Source organism: Dermochelys coriacea, chromosome 2, assembly GCF_009764565.3.
Source record: "Dermochelys coriacea isolate rDerCor1 chromosome 2, rDerCor1.pri.v4, whole genome shotgun sequence".
NCBI classification, from domain to species: Eukaryota; Metazoa; Chordata; order Testudines; family Dermochelyidae; genus Dermochelys; species Dermochelys coriacea.
The window spans coordinates 134,319,214-134,339,593 of record NC_050069.1 but is presented as its reverse complement, the minus strand read 5'-3'; the positions used below and the strand labels follow the sequence as shown (position 1 = coordinate 134,339,593).

General features: G+C 39.9%; 1 protein-coding gene across 7 annotated transcripts in view; it reads right to left on the bottom strand.

The window, feature by feature from the left end:
- Nucleotides 1-20,380, bottom strand: part of CDH18 (cadherin 18) — a 908,539-nt gene that overhangs the window by 304,613 nt on the left and 583,546 nt on the right. For 4 of the 7 annotated variants that reach the window (XM_043508441.1, XM_043508442.1, XM_043508443.1 and 1 more), the window contains one exon: nucleotides 17,153-17,223. The exons of the other annotated variants lie outside the window; for them this stretch is intronic. The gene's annotated coding sequence lies outside the window, so the exon portion shown is untranslated. The remainder of the gene's footprint in view (nucleotides 1-17,152; nucleotides 17,224-20,380) is intronic. 7 annotated transcript variants of the gene reach the window in all.

Below are 20,380 nucleotides of genomic sequence, written 5' to 3'. Positions count from 1 at the left end.
GCACAGCTGAGCCACATGGGCTTTGCAAGCAGTCAGTCCCAAGCTGGCATGAGCAAAGAGCTGTATTCAGGCTCAGTTGCAATTTTTATTGATTTTAAAAAGAGAAGAGTTATTGTTCACAGTTCATCATTTCAGCTCCTGTTCAGAGTGTGGATCCACTCTGAAAAGTGGCTGTAAAATGGCAACCTGGGGTTCCATGGTCGTTTGGCTCTCAGTGATTTCTATAGCAAATGTGCATTATTTACAAGGAAAAAGATGACTTTTCTAACTTTCAGGTCCGAAAGCTCACCTTGTGCTTTCAGAGTTTGGGGAAAATCTTTCCTCCCTAGACACACCACCAGGGATAGAGATTCTACAGGCCAAATAAGCCCCTCACTATTGTCTTCAGATTAAGGCAGTATGACAAAGGAGCAGTCCCATTTCCATATGTGGGTTAGCACCTGTGTAACTGTTTCGTTCTATAATTACATGTTGATGCACAAGCTGAGTTGCATCCCTCACCACAGTTGCTAAATTATTGTAACAAATGGCTCCAGTGAGCAGCAATTATGGCAGTGATTGATTATGTAGATCAATATATTTAATAAATGCACTGAAGAGACACAAGAAATGTGGATTTATATTAAATGGCAGTAGGAGACTCAAAGGATTTTTCCAACCCTACCTCATTCCCATTCAAGGATCTCACATGGAAGTAATTAGTCAAATATGTGACACAAAGCTAGGAATTCACATCATTTGCAAAAAAAAAATACTGTGCATGACTACACAATAAGATACAATGGTAAATCATTGATAGCAAAATATAATGACAAAACTGAAGCCAGTGGATTCAATAAATGAACCTTGTTTGGCAGATATGATTTATGAAAGACTATGCACCTGTACATGAGTGGAGAAATACATGAGTACTCCTTTAGCCCTTTCCTGATTAGAGCCCTGATACTCAGGCAACTAATCAAGAGAGACACAACAAGATAGGTGACTCCACTATTTGCAAACCCTACATGCCTACCTGCAATTAATGACAATGGTAATGGTTAATAGAAGTGTGACATTAAAGGAAGATCAGTTCATTGTGTGAACACACATGGTAGATATATGAAATATTGTGTTTGGTAGATGGAATAGGCACCTCAATACCTTTAAAAATCTGTCCCTTTTATGCTTTGCCTATTTTCAATTATCTGTTAAGGTGTCATGCTTTCACAGAAGTATTCATTATTCACATTTTTTGACAAATAATTTGTCGGAACAAAGTGTATCCTATGCATTGCAGTAGGCACCTCAATACCTTGCTCCCTGAATCTCTTAGTCAGCAATTAATTGAGAGAGATCTTTGCAAGTAGCAATAAAAACATATAGTATACACAATCAGAGATTGCTGGATGGTTATTGAATTACGGTTGCATATGGAATAGACACAAGAATCCAGCACTTTCTTAAATGCTACTGGCCAAAGCAATGGCAAGTAACAACTAGATTAGCCACACAAAGATCTAGTCACATCTTTCACAATTAGAATTGCACACATACCCACACATGCAATTACCTGATGTGAAAGTGACCCAAGCAAGTTGCAAAGTCTGCTAAATGATCCATAGCTGACTTACAGCTTTCTCTCTGTCAAGCACCACACCAGCTATTTCTAAATCTGGAGTCCATAGAGCTAGCCAAATATAATCCAATTTCATATACAAGAGAGAACTGGAAAATATTTTAAGTGTTCTAAATTCTCCTATTCTGTCTTTTTCCAAGCTGCTCCCCAAGAGAATCAAAGCTTCAGTGATTTCTTCACCCTGTTCATAATGGTTAGGTTATTCAATCAGGGAACAAACAAACAAGCAAAAAGTGATTTTGATGAGCAATTATGCAACTTAAATAACAAATATTTGCAGCTGTCCATTTCTATGTAATCCATACACTTTGTTCAGACAAATTATTTGTCAAACAAATGTGAATAATGATACTTCTGTGAAAATCATGACACATTAACAGATAATTGAAAATAGGCAAACCATAAAAGGGAGAGATTTTTAAAGGTATTGAGGTGCCTAATGATGCAGATAAGCACCGTAGGGAATTTTCCAAAGTGCCTAGGCATCCAAATTACACTGAAACCAATAGGAGTTAGAACTGGAGCCGAAAAGTAACTGAGACAATGTGACATTCAGTATTTCAGTGCCTAATTTTAGGTGCCTTGAAAATCACAGGAACAACACTGCAATCCACAGTGCCTGTGTTAGTACCTAGGGTCTCAATACAGTGAATGGGAAGAGATGCAGGCCTAAGAATGTGATCATTAAAAGCCAGAATGCTAAATGACTCCCCCCCACACCCAAGATAGCCAATGGGAGATGCTGATGAGAAGGGTGTGTCCTAAGTCTCACCTCTCCCCAGAGATAGGTGAGTAAGTCTGGGCTGAAAGGAGGCACCTATCTTTGCTTGCAATCCACAACTAGGAATCTCTCTCCAGGAGTCAGGCACCACACACCTTATAAGTTTTATTGCAGTGGCAAAAGCGTTGGACCAGGATGTGGGGAAACCAAGTTCAATTCCCCACTCCTTGCTTGAGGATAAGAAAGAATTTGAACTGAGGTCTCCCATAACTCTGAGAGGGTTCTAACCACTAAGCTATTCTGATGTGGGGCTCTCTCAATCTCTCTTACTGAAGCTGTTCCACTTTGGATAAATACTTAAAAAGTCATTGGAGTAGGGGGACTGGACACTCACATCCCAAGTGGGTGCCCCAACCTCCAGGCTATAGACCATCTCTCTCTCTCTTTCTGGACCAGCAACTCTTTAAGCATTTATCCATAGTGCAAGAGCTTCAACAGAAGCGATTGTGCGAGCCCCACATCAGAATAGCTCAATGGTTAGCACACTCTCCTAAGAGTTATGGGAGACCCCTGTTCAAGTCCTTTTTTCCCCTGAGGCAGAGTGAGGAACTGAACCTGGGATTCCCACATCATGGGTGACTGGTCTAAGCATTGAGCTAAAAGTTATTGGGTGGATACTGCCATCATCTTCTTCTCCTCAAAGCATGCCTACTGGCTCAGCCGCCTCTAGGAAGACAGGTGTTCACCTGCCTAGCTTCCCCAGCTTCATGGATTGCTCTGGGGCTCAGATGGAAGATAGGCGACTGGACACCTAGAGTGAGGCTGTAGTGCGTGTGCTCTGAAGCAGAAATTTAGGGAACTTACACAGGGGAAATTTAGGTTCCAAGTTAGCTCATCTGCCTACAGGGTTAGCTGTCAGCCAAGGAGGAGCTTTGTGAATCAGAGTGGAGCCTAAAACTGGTGTCTTAGGCTAGGGCCAGTCCTAGATCAAATGGCACCCCGCCAAGACCAGGCCCGTGCTGCTTCCCAGAGCTCACATTGGCTGGGAACAGTGAACCATGGCCACTGGGAGCTGCGGGCGGCCGTGCAACTGTAAACAAACTGTCTGGCGGGCTGCAAGAGGATTACCCTGACAGGCCGCAGATTGCCCACCATTGGAACATTCTAGGAGGTCAGTGAAAAATGAATCCACACACAGAATACCAGAATCATATTACTTCAAACATTCTGTTTTTCCTTTTGTCACTAACAACAATAACAGCACCCTGAGCCTAGCACCCTCCAAAGCCCTGTACCTCAGGCAGTCACCTGGGTCACCTGCCCCTAAACCCGGCTCTGCTTAAGCACCTAAGTCCCTTTGTGGATCTGGGTTGAGGTGCCTAACTCCGCTTTGTGCTCCACTCTTTGTTACAGTGCATGCACACGGGCAGGAAGAATGATGCTTGTGTAACAGTTTTAGATCTATAAAGCATTGTAAAATCACACATCTGAAAGGATAAAAAGTCATTATAATCAATAACTAATGAGTCTTTGCAGTAGTTATTGCACACAAATATGCTTGCTGTTTGAAAACATTTCTTTTCTAAATGCCAAGAGGCATGTCTGCCCTACGTAGAAGCATGCTTTAAAAGGTGAATTTTTCAGACAGAACATGGACAAAATGCATTTTAACTGCTTGATTCTATTTGTATTCCTTGCTTTCCAACTAAATATAGCATAACCAGTTGCCACCGTTGTTTCTTAAACAATCACTATTGTTATTGTTGCTCATTTTTTGACAGCTACCAAAAGTGTGCAAGGTGCATTAGAGGGCAGACCAAAAGACAGAACCTCTGTCCACAAACGCTACCAATCTTGGCAGGGATAGATGGCTCCTGTGAATGGGGGAGGGAAGAGATAGAAGTGTGGGTAAGGGGAGATACTGAGATGGAGGGAGGGGCACAAGCCAGCTTCCTGGAAGTTCCTACCACTGTTCCAATGGCAGTTCCTCTGCATCTGGTACCTATTTCCCAGAACTCCCCAGCAGACCTTGGCTGGCACCCTGTGTGCTGACACCCCCATGCCCCTCACCCAGATGCTGGAGTCCTGTCCCATTCCCCCATCCCAATAGCTAGCACACATGCTCCTGCCCCTCTCCCAGGTCAGGTGTCTCCATGGGCCCTGCAGTAGCTGGAAGGTAGGACCCGTCTGGGAAAAGAAGTCCTACCTGTTCCATGGCAGCCAGGCCAAGCTCCTGCACCACCATGGCCACTACAGCCCCTTCTCTGGGTCCCACTCTCATCTCTGTCCCCCACAACACACATACACGGTGGAAAATAGCCAGGTCCCTCCCTGGCTTCCAAGAGATACTGTGAGGACAAAAAACATTACGGAGTGGAAACACAGATCCACCCTCCCCCGCAATTCCCATTGCGGGGGCACAAGCCTCCCACCTACCCCACTGTCATCCTGGTTCCGCCACCCCTGTCCAATCTAAATGTAAATGTGATTGGCAAGTGAGGATGGTAGTCAACAGGAAAGTGGTCATGTGAGGAAGGACAACGGTTAGAGCTAACAAAATGTTGTGGTTATGCACTGAAGTAGCCATAGACAGGTAATCATTTTCCTATCCCACAAGAGTTTGTGAGATTTCATATTGTTTTTGCATCCTGAGTTGAGATTAAAAATCATGGCTTTGACAATTTTCACCAACTGATCATCCAAACTTTTTTTTTAATCTGGTTAACTGAAATGTTTTGTTTCAACAATTTTGAAATGTTTCATTATTTTGACTTTTTTTTTAGTATAAATTAACAGAAATTTCAAATCCAAAAGTTATTTTGAGTCCAAAATAATAAACTTTTCATTCTGGACATGTTTCACTGGAATGTTTCAACAATTTGACAAGTTTTTGTTCAAAAATGTTTTGAATCAGGAGATTCAATTGAAATCGATTACTTTTCATGAATAGTTTCAGTTTTGACAAATTGACATCTTCCATCAACAAAACCTGTGCCTGAAAATTCCCTACCCGCTCTGCATTTAAGGTATATGCATTTATATATTGTTTTAAGTTTTGTGTTGATATTCTCATAATCATAATTATCATTGCACATAAAGTTGGTAACTATACATGATTCAAATGACTAAGCAGTCTACAGACATACTCCTCAAAAATCAAGGGTGAAATCCTGGCTCCTGCGCTTAATATGGTCTGACAAAAAGGGAAGGGGCGGTCTATCATAACCTGGGAGCAGAAGCTTTACTAACACATGCTTAAAGTGCATGCCTCAGTGACCCAGCTCAATTTTATTTGTAGTTGTTTAATTATTGATGGATCTGCAACCCCTTGTTACTTATCCCATGCACACTTTAATCACTGTCTGGCCCGAATGAAATCAATGGCAAAACTCCCTTTGAGTTCAACAGGACCAAGACTTCCTCTTCAATTTAGTAGCATGCAGCATGAATTGTAGTATCGTGGTAACAAAAACACATGTTATGCACTGTTTATGTAATTTTCCTATGAACTTTTTTCCCTCCTCAAATGTATTTTTATTTGAGTTATAAATTTCTCAAAGCCAAAGTTCACAATTGAAATGTGAACAGATCTTTAATTACAACAATATATGATAGGAAATGCTATGAGTGACTAGCAAAATGCCTCATTCTGAAAAGCTCATTAATTTGTGCTTAAAATATAAACCCCCATGTCTATCTTTAGTTGGCTTCTTAAAGCCGGATCTCTCAGAAACTTGTGGCTCAAATGTTGAGGAGTAGACCAGCTTAATAGCTCAGCTGCTGGCAAAATATCTAACCAATGAAGACCAAGGTTCAGTTCTCTCTCAGCTGGTTAAAGTCAAGAACAGCAGAAGCAGTGATCTGAACCTTCACCCTGCACCTGAACCAAATCTTTTCTCTATTTAAAAAGATATTTTTCATTTTCATGCACTTCCACCTGCCTGCCAAGACTGGAAATTGAAGTGCTAAAATAGCAATATTTGCTATTCTCACAAGATTTCCAGCTCCATGTGGCAGACATAAGAAATGTAGATAGTTCTGAAGTTTCACTAAACCTTATCCAGATGTTTAGAGATTAATCCCTACGGCCCCAAACCTCCAAATCTTGTTTGACCCATCACAAGAGTGTCCTGCAAACAGTATATTAGACTACAGATGATAAGTTTATCAGTCAATGTTTGGACAACAGCTTTCAAAAATTTAAAGGATGTTTAAAGGATTAACAGAGAAGGAACAAGGTGTTGATGGCAGAGGTGCTGAGCAACAACTGAGCTTTCAGTTCAGTGGCAAAATCGAAAAATATATAACTGTATATAGCAATGACAAGTTTTTCCATTTTTTTTTCTAATGAAATGAGAAATTGGAAAACAAATCATTTCTGGGCAAACAAAATGTTTTGTTCAACCTGAAACAAAATATTTTGTTTATTGTATGGGCTTTTTTAGTTAAATCAAGCTAAGTTTCAAAACATTTTTTTTCTTAATGAAAAGTTGAAATGTGACTTTTTTTAGATGAAAAGTTTCAACATGGAACATTTTGATTTTTTTAGAAAGTTCCCTTTCCATTTTTTCCTGAATTTTGCCAAATTCAACCTAAATTTGCAGTTTTGGTTTACCCAAAACTGCGTTTTCGCACTTTTTTTTTTTTACTGAAATAATTCTGCCCAGCTCTAGTTATAACTACTTGCATCTTTACCTGAATTAAACAGAAACTGAAAAAACTATGTGTGTAACATACGTAAAGTATCACGAATTCCACTGATTTTTCTACACACAAACATTCTAGTTGAAAACGACACGGCAAAATATTTGAGTAGGTGGTCTGCTAAAGACTGCCGACAGCACTTCTGGGCAGTTACTTTGTAGGAAAGAAATTACTCTAAACAATTACTATTAAGCTCATCTGTAACGAATCTGCATGAAATCTCTACTTTCCATTTGAAAGAGTGTTGCACTGGAAATCCAAATAATATGTTTCTGAATACCAATTGAAAACACCAGGGAGAGTTAGGTTCTGAGTATTTGCAAGTGTGTATAGATATTCCAACATAGGAGGTGGAGTCATATATGGGGGACAGTTTGAGGTTCATGATAGAATTTTAGCCAATAAAAAGCAGAGACATTTAGTGACTTAGGTGACTTATGGACATGACACAATCATTTTAATTAATTGTCAGCTGTGTTTTGAGTGCTGGCTGAAAGTGGGAGTAAATTGCTCTTGTCTCAGTGAAAGTCCCACACAGTCAATCTCTGCTAATTTAACATATCCTGAAACTCAATCTATAAATATCCTGCTGTTTAGCTGCAGGAAGTGTTGAAGAGAAACAGAGAGAAAACACCAGGGCTCCTCTATTAGTCTTCAAACTCTACAGTTTCTGTTACAGAGGCTGTGGACCTAGATTAGTTTTTAATTTGAAACAGAATAGGTACATAGGAACTGTCACAACTTTTATGAAAGCTGTAGTTAAGGAGGTGGGGTTGGTCAATGAAGTGGCTTGTGAATTGAACCCTATGGGGTGTTTCACAAATGCTGGAAGTGAACCAATGCCTACAGGTTAAATTTAAACTTTCAAGGAGAAATTCCTACAACTGGCTGTTGACTTCAACCTCCTTTTGTGCCTTGTTACCTAGTACATTTTCAGTTGGTTTCTGGGTTTAGAAACTACTACTATAAATCTTATGAACGCCTGGGATCTCAGCATTTCAGTCATGAATAGTAACGCTTGCTAGCCCTTATGAACCTTTTTCAGAACCTTTTTCTCCAAACTTCAGTTCCTCCAGGATTTTAGTGACTATCATCTTGTTGGAGCTAGAATAAATGCTGCTTACTATCTGGAAGTTTTTAAAGTCAGTTTTCAGGGGGTAAATTGCATTAAGGTTAAATTCTGTTATTCCTTTCCTGTGCTGAGTGCAGGTAAGGAGAGAGAGATGTTGGAAAAGGTGTTACAAATTCTGTACAGAGCCAGAGTCCTCCTTAGCCAGAAGCAAAACTTAGAGTAACCCAAGGACTGCTCTAAATAACGCTGGTTTGAAATGGTTCTTTATAGGCCATTATTCCAGCCAGCCATCTTTCTGCCCTTGATATGTCTCTTACTCTCGGGTTGTGGTGTTTGGGCAGCATAATGCAATTATGTTGGTTCTCCAAAAGATGCCTTCACCCCCTTGTAAACAGGGAAATTGTGTGGGGAATGTGTCTTGCATCACAGAGCAGAATCTCAGTATCTAACTCAGAAAGATCAGACTTTAAAGAGGGAGTGTTATTCATTTTATTCAACTGTTTCAATATTTTAGCTGTTTTAGTGTTAACCCTCTAACATTTTCTATCTCTTTCACAAAATGTGAAGAGATGTTAACATCTGTCCCTAGGTTGGGATTCTCTCAATCTGAAAAGTGAAAGTAATCATTTGAGTCCCATGCTACTTCTGTTGTAACATGCAGTTCCTATGTCTACAAGGAAGACAGGTCACAATGTCCCAGTGAATTTTAGTGGAGAAAAATTTAATTCAGGCTCAAGCTGGGAACCTGAGATTTGGGTCTCAGAGCCCAGGCTCCAGAGAGAGTGTCTACACCACAGTTAAACAGCCACCTAGACTGAGCCCTGAGAGTCCAGGTCAGCTAACATGGACCAGCCATGGGTGTTAATTCCAGTGCAGACATATCTAGAGTGCCACAGCTAAGTACAAGGAGGAACAGATTGTTACACACAGGACAAATGAGGGTTAGTGGGTGACAGATCATCCTAAGAATGCAGAGGATGGAAAAAGAATCATCCTCTCTCTTCCTGCAATGATGGTCTTGTGGTTTAGGCAGTTGAATGCTACCGTGGAGACTTGGATTCTATTCCTGTTTTTCTGCCACAGAGTTCCTATTTGACACTGGAGAAACCAAACTTTTCACAGGTAATTGTATGTTCCTCCTCATATCTGATTTGTCCAGGTGCTGAGCTCTCACACCTGGGTCTGAAGTCAATGGGAGTTGTACTTTGAACATACAAAGCTAAATACTCTGCAAAATCAGTTTCCAAGTATCTCAAATTGGGCACCCAACATTAGCAGATACTTTTGACCTTATTCTGTCTGTGCATCAGTATTGCATCTATAAAATGGAGATGATAGCCCCTCACCTCATAGGACTTTTGTGAAAATAAATATGTTTTAAACACTCAGGCACGGTAGACAAGTGTTATACGAAAGCCCAGGAGGAAATTCATAATTCTGTCTTCAGAGCATGGTTTGAAAAATGTGCAAAAAATAAGGTGGGGGGCCATATATTGAACAATGAAGATAAAATATTCAATATCTTCTCATTAATTGAGCACTGTCTACACTGTGCACTGAATGAGGCAGGGACCCCATGGGGAAAAATAGTATGTCACCATGAAATTATCATAATGCATTCTCACAAGGGGGGCAAACTAAGGATGCATAGGCAACCCCAATTCTGGAATTTCCTACCTCCTGAGTGCGTGCACTGCAAATGTAATAATTTTATTTTAATGTAGTTTGTGTATTAGACAGATAGCTAGATGTGTGTTTCAGTGGGGGAAGAAGGGAAGGAGCCAGCTGCCCACCAAAAACTAAACAAATAAAACCTTGGGTCTGATATTATTTAGTAGTGGAATTGTCCATCCACAATTAGTTCTGCAAACAAAAACATATTTGACTTACCTACACCATCTTGGCAGGAAAAGGATCCTTGATAATTTGAAAAAATACCAGATCTAGTCCAGAAGCCTTCCAGAACAGATTGAGAAAATAAAGGACTAAATGTCACATTTTAATTTTTTTCTTAGTTACTTTGGAGAAAATTCACATTTCTGTTTTTAGCAATAACTATTTGTATTGTCACTTTGAAGCATAAGACAAGCATCAAGCATTTTCCTAGAACTTTTCACCCTTGGGGCAAACAAGACTGGCTGAATGGACTTGCACAGAACATTTTACATTTAAAGACATTTATTGTGTTGGAGGATTCTCACTATCCGGATAACTAGGTTATCTATTTTAGGACATGAAAAACCTGAGATTTTTCTATTATTAAAAGAAGCTAGTGTATCTGCTATGAATACATTGCCTACAGTCACTGGAAATCTCTAGAATCTCCAAGAAAGCATCCTTATACGTTTTCCGCTTATAAATTTGCTCAGTATTACTGTTGCAAATAAATGAATCTCAACTTAACTCCACATACAAAAGTTTGATCATATCTAAAGAATACATTTTAAAAAGTAATATTTGTGGTTATTATATCTGCACCAAAGCCTTCCAACAAGAAATGTACTGTAGCAGGGGGGGAAAAAAGTCTTTAAATTTTACTAATGAGTAGGGAAATATTTACCCTACTTACGTAGTAAAAGCGTATTTGCATTTTTTTTAAATTGTATATCTGCAGGTAATTTGGGGCCAAATTCTCTGTTGCTATGATCTATCCCAGCTCTACTGAAGTCAACTATATGATAATATTGATCTCACTGAACCAATTTATGCTAGCAGAGAATTGTGTCTTATATCTAATATTGTTGTACCTCTAAATTTTTTTAAAAACTGTAGGGTTTTTTGTGAGTGGGTTTTTTGTTTTTTCAGTCTGTATACTAGCACATTGTTACTAAAAATATGTCAAGAGCATAATAATTGCTTCTGAGTTTGTTTTGGTGTGTGTGTGTGTGTGTGTGTGTGTATATTTATATATATGTTACTTAGTTAGATATATACCTATACATATACATGTACAATATATACATAATGCAAAAGTGTTTGGCAAATTCTCTTACACATACTTGCAAAACACAAATCCATAGTATATACAATGCAATTCCATAATGTGTGCAAATCCTAATTTTCACAACATACGCATAGCAATTACAAAACTTCCATTACATGTTTGCAACATAAAATAATTTGATGATTTAACTATTCACCTTTCTGACAGCTGGGTTTATGATCTGACAAATATAATATGCTGTGATTCTTTTTGTAATTATTCACATTCGTCAGCCTACGAACATATCACCAATTCAGAATATACATGCAATGCTAACTAATATGTGTGGATATATTTACAAACTGATAGTTTCTCTCTATTGTATATTGGTTCAATAGACTCATAAAGTGGATTGATATCCCAGAACAAAAACATTTTCTGTTTCCGTATTTTTTTTCTTTTTAATGTGTTCTCTGAACTCACATGACTTTCAGCAAATTCTCAGTTTTGGGAATGTGCAAACTTTGTGGCACTTTTATCATGGAGCTGCCATGGGATTTATATTGCACATATTTATGAGAAATCAGTGAAATACAGATTGATATATACTAAGAAGTGTTAAGAGCATTTGTAGCATTCATTTTCAAAACTTCCCCCCCTTCACACTGTATTAGTAGCAGCCTGGCACCAAAACAAACAGTATAAACTTTCTTTTGAAATGTTCTTTATAAAATCTGACACAGAATTTGATATATATGAAGCTTTCAAGTGTGAGCTGAAGGACATTTTAGGAGCCACATATGAGATCACTTGTTGTATGCCTGAGAACATTTCTTTTAATATTTGAAAGAAGCTACTAGACACTTTACATGCAGAAGCTAACTTAAAGTATGACCTATACATCCGCTGGATCTTAATCTATTTCCTAAAAGAAAAGGAGTACCCGTGGCACCTAGAGACTAACAAATTTATTAGAGCATAAGCTTTCGTGAGCTACAGCTCACTTCATCGGATGCATTTGGTGCATCCAAATGCATCCGATGAAGTGAGCTGTAGCTCACGAAAGCTTATGCTCTAATAAATTTGTTAGTCTCTAAGGTGCCACGGGTACTCCTTTTCTTTTTGCGAATACGGACTAACACGGCTGCTACTCTGAAATCTATTTCCTGTAAGTGAAAAGAAAGAACATTTATCATCATCCTACTCAATGTTCAAGAATCATTAAAAAATCCAGGAGTGAACATGCAGAAAAAGTACTGGGGCGAGGGAAGGGAAGGGAAGTGGGGGCCACATACATGTGGGAAGTAAAGGGAGTAGATTTATACATTAGCTCTCTGCTATCACTTCCTAACTGCACATATTTTAGCAGTCTTTTGTTATTCTTTGCTTCTGGAAACCATTCTGCTTTCTTGGTTGCTCTTTTGAGGACATGGGATGAATACGGAGAGCCTTAAAGACTGAGAAATCTGGTAATCTAGGCTGAGTTTGTCCAGCCAGTTTCCTTCCTCAGATGTTCCTTCTTTTCTGCTCACTCCTAGAAATAGCTTGGTACTACCCTTGACTGTTTAGCCCTGCTGCTTTCGTCTCCTTTTAATATTTTCTTCCTTCTGTAGATTTATAGACTAGGAGACAGTTTGTCAGTTTAATTTCTGGCATGAGGAGATCCTACCTTTGATTTCTCTTCTCTCTTTGGAACTTCTCACTTGCTGACCACTCTGTTCTCATTGCTTTGGATTTAAGATTGTTAGCCTGCAGATATCTTTGAAATCTGACTCCCATTTTATTTTTAGTCCCCTTATTGACACATTAGCCCCACTGACACATTTATTTACAGAGATTTGTTATGATGTGTCAAAGTGTTAGAATGATTAGGATGTTTACAAAAAAACAAACTTTTCCATTTTCACCCCAGACAAGACCAGGAGTGACATTAAAAGCAGCTATTTTCTCAATCCTGAGCCCTGACTCAGACTTGAGCTTTAAAAGACTTTCTGATATGATTTTCAAACCTGAGACTTAATGACCTAAAGACTTGACCCTTTAGAAGAAAGAGCGGCAGCTATACAGTGTAGGTTTTCAAATGTTGGATTTACAATTTACAAGCCCAGAAGGAAAAGTATCTGACTGGGAAGTTACAGTAGATGATCATAGTGCTGCTGTGATCATTTTTGAAGAAAATCAAATCCTCAAATAGTTTAGGGCCTGATTCTGCCAGAATCACAGCTGTGTAGTAGTTCCTTATTCCACCATAAATAATCACAATGGGAGTACAGGTGGTAGAATTGGATCCTGTAAACTCCTTGGATGAAATGATGGCTCCACTGACACCAATGGGAGTTTTGCCATTGATTTCTATGGGGCCAAATTTTAGCCCCTTGACTTTTATGGGACTACTTATGTGAGTACCTCCTCACCGATGTGCATAGATTGCACAATCTGGCCCCTGCTGAACAACAAAATGAGGAAAAAGAATATCAGATAGAAAGGGGTCTCTGAACTTTTACATGATACTGATTCCTGGTGAAAACAGCCAACAAATATTCGACCCAAAAGTCCTACAATCTCATCTTCAACATGATGCAGCTATTCCTCACCCAGTCAGGAAAAACGTGGATCAGACATCTTTATTTACAGCTTTGTATCCCTGCATTTTAGTATTTCCTCTCTGATTAAAATATACAGATTATTTTTTCCATATGACAGGAGCACCTAGGAACCCTAGTCATTGACCAGGACCCCGTTGTGCAAGACACTACTACAAACAGAGATTTTACCGATGAATAAAATATATTTTTTTACAGAACGGGGTATTAATTTTGCTTCACTTTTCCTGGCAACGCTTAAGACCATTGATGGCAGTATAGTTACCCCCTATATGAGCTACTATGCTATGCGGTTTATAAAATAAGTGACCACTGGTGCTAATATGCAAACAGCGTATCATAATATTGAGCTCATGGCCCCAATCCTTTGCTGCTGCCCCGAGGAGATAAGTGGCAGGGATGGAGTGTAGAGATGCCTGTAAACTGCCTTTGCAACCCTGCTGTTTGGGGCTGCTACATTCCAGTCTAAACCCATTAAGAAAGTTTCCTAAAGGTTGTAAGGGGCTATTTTGACTGCCAGGGATAGCAGGGGCACTCTTTTTCCCCCACTAATACCCATAGTGCTGGCTTCAGGGATAGAGGCTGGAGTAGGAGCTTCCACAGCAAATCTGTTCTACCTGGGAATTCCCCTGCACTGGAGAAATCCTCCAGAAGCTGGCTAAAATGGCTTTAGAGCAGCTCTGCATCACTGGAGCAGCAGAAAGTTGCCCCCTCTGGTAAGGATCTGGCCCAACTCGCTTTGGAATCTCTGTATTCTATCATCTACTTTAAGGTCATAATTATTTAAATGTGAACACTCTTTTCCTCTCTGAATGTTTGAACTGTACACCATTTACCTATGCTGAAAACTATCTTGGGTTGATTTGAAATGTCTTCCAGTTCTTACCCCATAACCATCACTAACAAAGTCCATCAGAAGTGGGCAGTTGTCCACACATGTTTGGTAGGATAGGGATGATTGTTGGAAACATGTTTCATTAGGGAACAAATCTTCATTTTATTTGGAGAAAATAGAATAAAATATTTTTGTTCCATCAACTGGTATTTTATGGCCCATTGAACAGCCAGAGTAGGAAACATCTTAATAAATAACAGCTTATGTACTATTTAACTGTGAACGTTGACTATTCATATCATATAAGTTCTATAAAGAGTGGTGGTAGGTGCTATGTACACATAACGGCCACTTCTCATATTTGCTCACCAATTATTTTTTGAACAATTAACAAAATAATGGCAGTATATTAATAATGGCAACATACTACCTCTCGGTGTAAATACGCAGAGCACTAGGCAGATGTTTTTATTTTTCCCCTCATTTTTTTTCTGCTTGTGAAGGACACAGGGTTGACAGCTTTGCAGACTAAACTCCTCCATGTGTGACCAGGAAAAGAACAGCATAGCCAGTGGTAAGGCAAGTTTTCCACACCCTGCCTATCCAATCCCACCCGACATTTTGCAGGGCTGACAAAACCTGTGAATTAGGGGATTTAGTCTTCAGCTCCTCCGCTAAAACTGTAAACAAGAGTGACAATGAATACCAGTTGTGGGGTTCTTTTGTTTGTTTTTTCAAACATGGATACCTTTATCTTGCTCATTACACATACAGTGTGAAAAAATCACTGGGTGGAAATAATGTTTGGTCCCTATTGGACTAGGCTGGGTTTGTGTCAGTGACATAAGAAAGAGACTATTTCCCACTAATAAACCCATGAGCCTCCAGTTTCTCTGGACGCTCTTCCAAACAAAGAGCTGCAGGTCACACCTTCTTGGTTCATCTTTGCCCCCCACTTAATTACAAGTTTTATCATCACTCTTCTTGTTCTTATATTTCAGTGGATGCTCCTCTCTTTCAAAACATTGGTGTTGATTTCTGAGGAAATAATGCAGACCTACCTTCAAGGTGATCTTTTTTAAGATAAATTTCATGTCAAACATAGGATTGGCACCTTTTTATTGACTGTAGGAGATGGGTTGCCAGATTATCTTGCTGGTATATGGATGATTCCCATATTTATTCAAGCAAATTAGATCTTTTCTATCACCCCATGTCACTTAGTAATTCATCTGATGTAGCTACTATCTTTGTCTTCCTTCCTTTCTTCTTTCCCACTACTGCATTAAGCTAGTATTAATGATTTATTTAGGTTAGTGCTAGCTTGAGCTTTTAGTATAGAGTACATAGCAAGGTATGGGGTGGAGATGCACTAGAGGCATTGTGGATCTCTGAGTTGTGGTGGGGGGGAGGGGAGTCAGTTATTACAGCCACATAGTGGGAATACTATACTCTCTCACAGCGTAACCAGCCAGAACATGGGCATGGTGGAACCCTTGTTCCACCTCCCCAACCCCTGTGCTCAGTTGTTCCGAGGGGGAGTAGCTGAGGTAAAGTTCCTGTGCTCTCAGGAGTGCAGGAATTCCACATCTTGCTGTCTCTTACATTAATTACACAGATGTTGGCAGGGAAGACCTTATTCCCTCCTATAAATCTGCAATTCTGCAAAAGGAAAAGGCACAATCCATCCCCTAATTATTTGAAGGCAGAACCATGAGACCTAGAGCACCAAACTACATTTCCAGACAGTTCTACCTGAATAGCTCTCAATTTTTTAACTCTAGTTAGTTCATAAATGGCACCCTTACACTTAGTTGTATGTTTTAAGAAACTGATAATTGCAGCATGAAAAGTCACACATGCAAAATCTCTGCATTATTTTCAGAAAGCAGCTGATGGGCTTAATGCAGCTGCAAATAATTCTAAATGTTCGTACACCATCAGCCCTCAAATTTAGTGTATTATGCGCTGTTTGCAAATTAAGTCTACCAACCCCTTAAAGGTTTATTATTATATGTTGTATTCTGCTGCAGGGATATTTTCTCAAGGGGAAAAACTGAAGCCATCTATATTTTACAATGGAAATTAAGCTGGCATTATTCCAAAAACAGTGTAAATTAGCAGCAAGGCACACTGCAAACAAAGCTGACAGTCATTTATAATATAAAACAGAGTGGCATTTTTGTAGCATGCATACAGAATGGACAGATATGGCTTTATTCCTCGCTTCTGAGGGCATAGATTTGTGTGTGCATGCCTACACTGCTCCATCTAATTTTAGAGGGATGTTGAATAATTTTGAATATTATCTATTTAAAACTTCTTGGTATCTGAACGAGTTTACCTGAATGCTGTTTAACACACTTTTCAGTTTGTAGCACATCAATAATTTACTGTATATTTCTGTACAGCGCTTATGTCCAGGTCTCTGATTACCGCCAAATTGATATCTTGACATTTTTCAGAGCACTTCAGTTTAGAAGTAGTTTGGATTGTACACGTGTGTGTGTTACAAAGTGATTGAAATGAAAGTAGCACTCCAGTGCTGAGCAACAAGTCTAAAAACATTTCAAACCAATCACTCTGAATGTTCTGCTCATCTCCATTCACTTCAAAACCAGAAGCAATATGTGTTGCTGGTTAGCTATGAAAATAACACTTAAAACTGGCATGTACTACCCAATGGTAGCTGTGTGCTTCCCTTCTCTCACACAATCTGCCAAGCCAATCTTACTGCTTCTACGATGCTGAAATAAAAATAAGACAACAAATCAGACATTCGCGAAAGAAGAGAGATTTTTAACTCTTGCCCGGAGCTAGAGTTAAGAGTAGCATAAATGATATTGGTACATCTATTTGGAAATACTGTTGACACTTGAGACTCCTCTTCAGAAAGAAATGCAGATAGGGATGGAAGTTCCTTTTTTTCCTTCTGACGGTGGACTCCATTTAACCCCTACCTGCTACAAACTAATGACAATCTGTCAGTGTAAAATCTAGCCACAAATATTTTATTGTGTAAAGTTCAGATCTGACCAAGAAAAAATAATCAGATGGGTTTATCAGGATACTGAAAAATAATCAGATCCATCACCCTCACCTTTGGCCATTTTTAAGAGCAATCCTGAACGTTCCAGAGTATTGAGTTAACTTTTCTTTTTAAATAGCCTCTCTTATTTATTCCCCATGCTATGTCACCTCCAGTTACCAACTGGAAACCCAAGAATCAAAATAGTGCAGTATTAAACAGAACAAATTTCCAGCCTGACTGGAAGCAGAAGTCACATGTGGAGGAGACCCTGATTATGAGATGTCCACCTCAAATTTTCCTATGAAAAAGTCTAGGATACATCAGATGACATTCCATTTAGCACTCAAACTTCAGGGTGCACATCTCACCCAAATGCAAGCCAAATCCAAAACAACAAACGCTCTGTTTTTTCCACCAAATGCATCCGATGAAGTGAGCTGTAGCTCACGAAAGCTTATGCTCTAATAAATTTGTTAGTCTCTAAGGTGCCACAAGTACTCCTTTTCTTTTTGAGAATACAGACTAACACGGCTGCTACTCTGAAACGCTTTATAGTTTGCCTATCATACGAAAGTAGAATCCCCATCTCAATCAACTTCATTGTAAGTTAGACCCATTCAGGGCCACATAAAGGCAACACTCACATACCCACATCCTCAAGGCACTTCTGGCCTTGACCCCAAATTATGACCCAGCTCTCTACTTGAAATGAGGTAGAGTGGAACAGGCAGCAGGATAGGGCTGTGTAATCTCTGTACAGAACAGTAGTGTTGGGGACACCGGGCATGGCCACTAGGTAACTCAAGGGGATGGAAGACCACGAGTGTCGATGAAGCCCCCTCACTCTAGGCCCAGATGCCCCCCCTTCCCTTTTCTGCCCGGAGATACTCAGCGGTCACACTGAGAAATTTGCAACAGTGTATTGCAGGTGCAGACTGGTTGGAGCAAGATTAGGTCAAGCAGGACAGGAATGCTGAACAAACAACTCTATATAGGAGGTAATAGATGATAAGAGGAAAAAGGGGAACTGGCTGGTATACCGGATTGGCTATATGGATACTCAGGACAGCTTGCTATTGGATAACTATGCTAAAGAATGAATGTATAAAATATGTGTAACTGCTTGCACTGGTGTGCAGGATTTGAGATTGTTGTCTCCCTGTACCGCTTGAAGCTTCAAATAAACTTTTCTACTTCTCCACCCCGTTGTGATTATTGGGCGACGCACACCGGGCAACGAATCCAGCTGTTGCCTGCCTCGGGCACTCGGTGCCTGCAACAGTAGCAGATACCTACTCCGCATGGAAGCTTCAGTGGTGACAGGAATTGTCCCTCTCCCCTGTGGAGGCAGTGATGGTAGCTGTGATATATCTGTTTGGATAAGTAGGCTGGGCCTACTGTATTATTCTCCTGTCACCCAGTCCTCGGCCGGAGTGGCATTGGCTGAGAACCCCCCAGAACAGTAGGTTTTGGAGTAAAGACCCCACTGTCATGCATAGGCCAGTTCTTCTTCTGCTGGTGCAAATAGAAGAAAACACTGACTTTCTGACATACATGTGTGACAACTGCTGTTTACTGAAGGTTACAGTAATCACTGGAGCCAGTGAGCCTGACTCCAGTCATGTGACAGGGCTATTAACCCATACCTATGTCAGCTGACTGGGGTAAACAAATAAAGTTCAGTTGACTCTTACTAGCATTCATGTGTGAGACAGACATTTACTAACTTAGTATGAAGAAGCATATACTGTTTCTAGTAAGCTCCATTAAAAATATCAGACAGTGTTAATTTAATTAAAAATTTAAAAAGAGATGCAGCTAAAACTCTTAATCACTCCTCTCTTATGATACATTAGTGATGTCACCACATTGAAGCATATATTCCTTACAATCTTACACCTACAGTTGTTCCATTTTCAGTTCTCCATGCAGTCTGTAAAGCTTGTCAAAACTTAGGGAAATGATGACAGTTTTGTAACATCAGTGTTGCCAACTCAAGATTTTTTCGCAGTGACGGGATTTTAGCTGTGGCTAGAGCCCAGTATGGAGATGAAGAGAGAAACTCCAGCCCTCTAGCGAATTTGAGCCTTGTCTCAATTGCCTGTCTCCTGGGGTACAGCAACCAATCACAGGTGCTATAGGAAAAGCAGTTTCCCCTCCCCCCCACCTCATAATCCCAAACCCATGCTCATGGGAGGGGAGGAGTAGTGAACTAAAGAATTCCTGGAGCTGACACCCCCCCAACACCTGGAAGGGGGAGAGGTGACCCCACAGCAGCCCCCAACCCAAAAGACTGAAAGAAAGGGGTGAAGAACACCAGGAGGAGCAGAAGTGTGGCTGAGAAAACGTGGGGGTGAACTGATGGAAAGAAGGACTGCGGGGGGCAGTCCTGATTTGAAAGTTGGGGCAAAATTAATTTCTGGGCAGTGGATGGGGAGATGTGGGGTAAGAGCCCCTGAAGCATGGGGCCAAACCTCTCTCTCTCACCCCCCCCCCCGGGAGAGCTCAAAAATCTAAAGACAGACCAAAACCCCCACTATTTTATTCAGATATAACATTTTCAATTAATAATAACATTAAAATGTACATGTTTATTAACATTATTGCACTAATAATATTAATAAATGCATATGTTATTATTAATGATATAGTAGTAAATTGCATTTAAGGTCTGACTCATGATATTTGATCTCCTGAGATTGGCAATGCTGAGTAAAAATCTAGTGACATTTTCAAATAATTTCTGAGAACCCCACCAACCATAATGAGGAAAGGATTTTAAAGGAACACTATCAATTTCAAAATGTCATTTTATTATTAATATTGTGGTAGTGCTAGGAGGCCACAGCTGAGATTAGTGCCTCATTATGTTG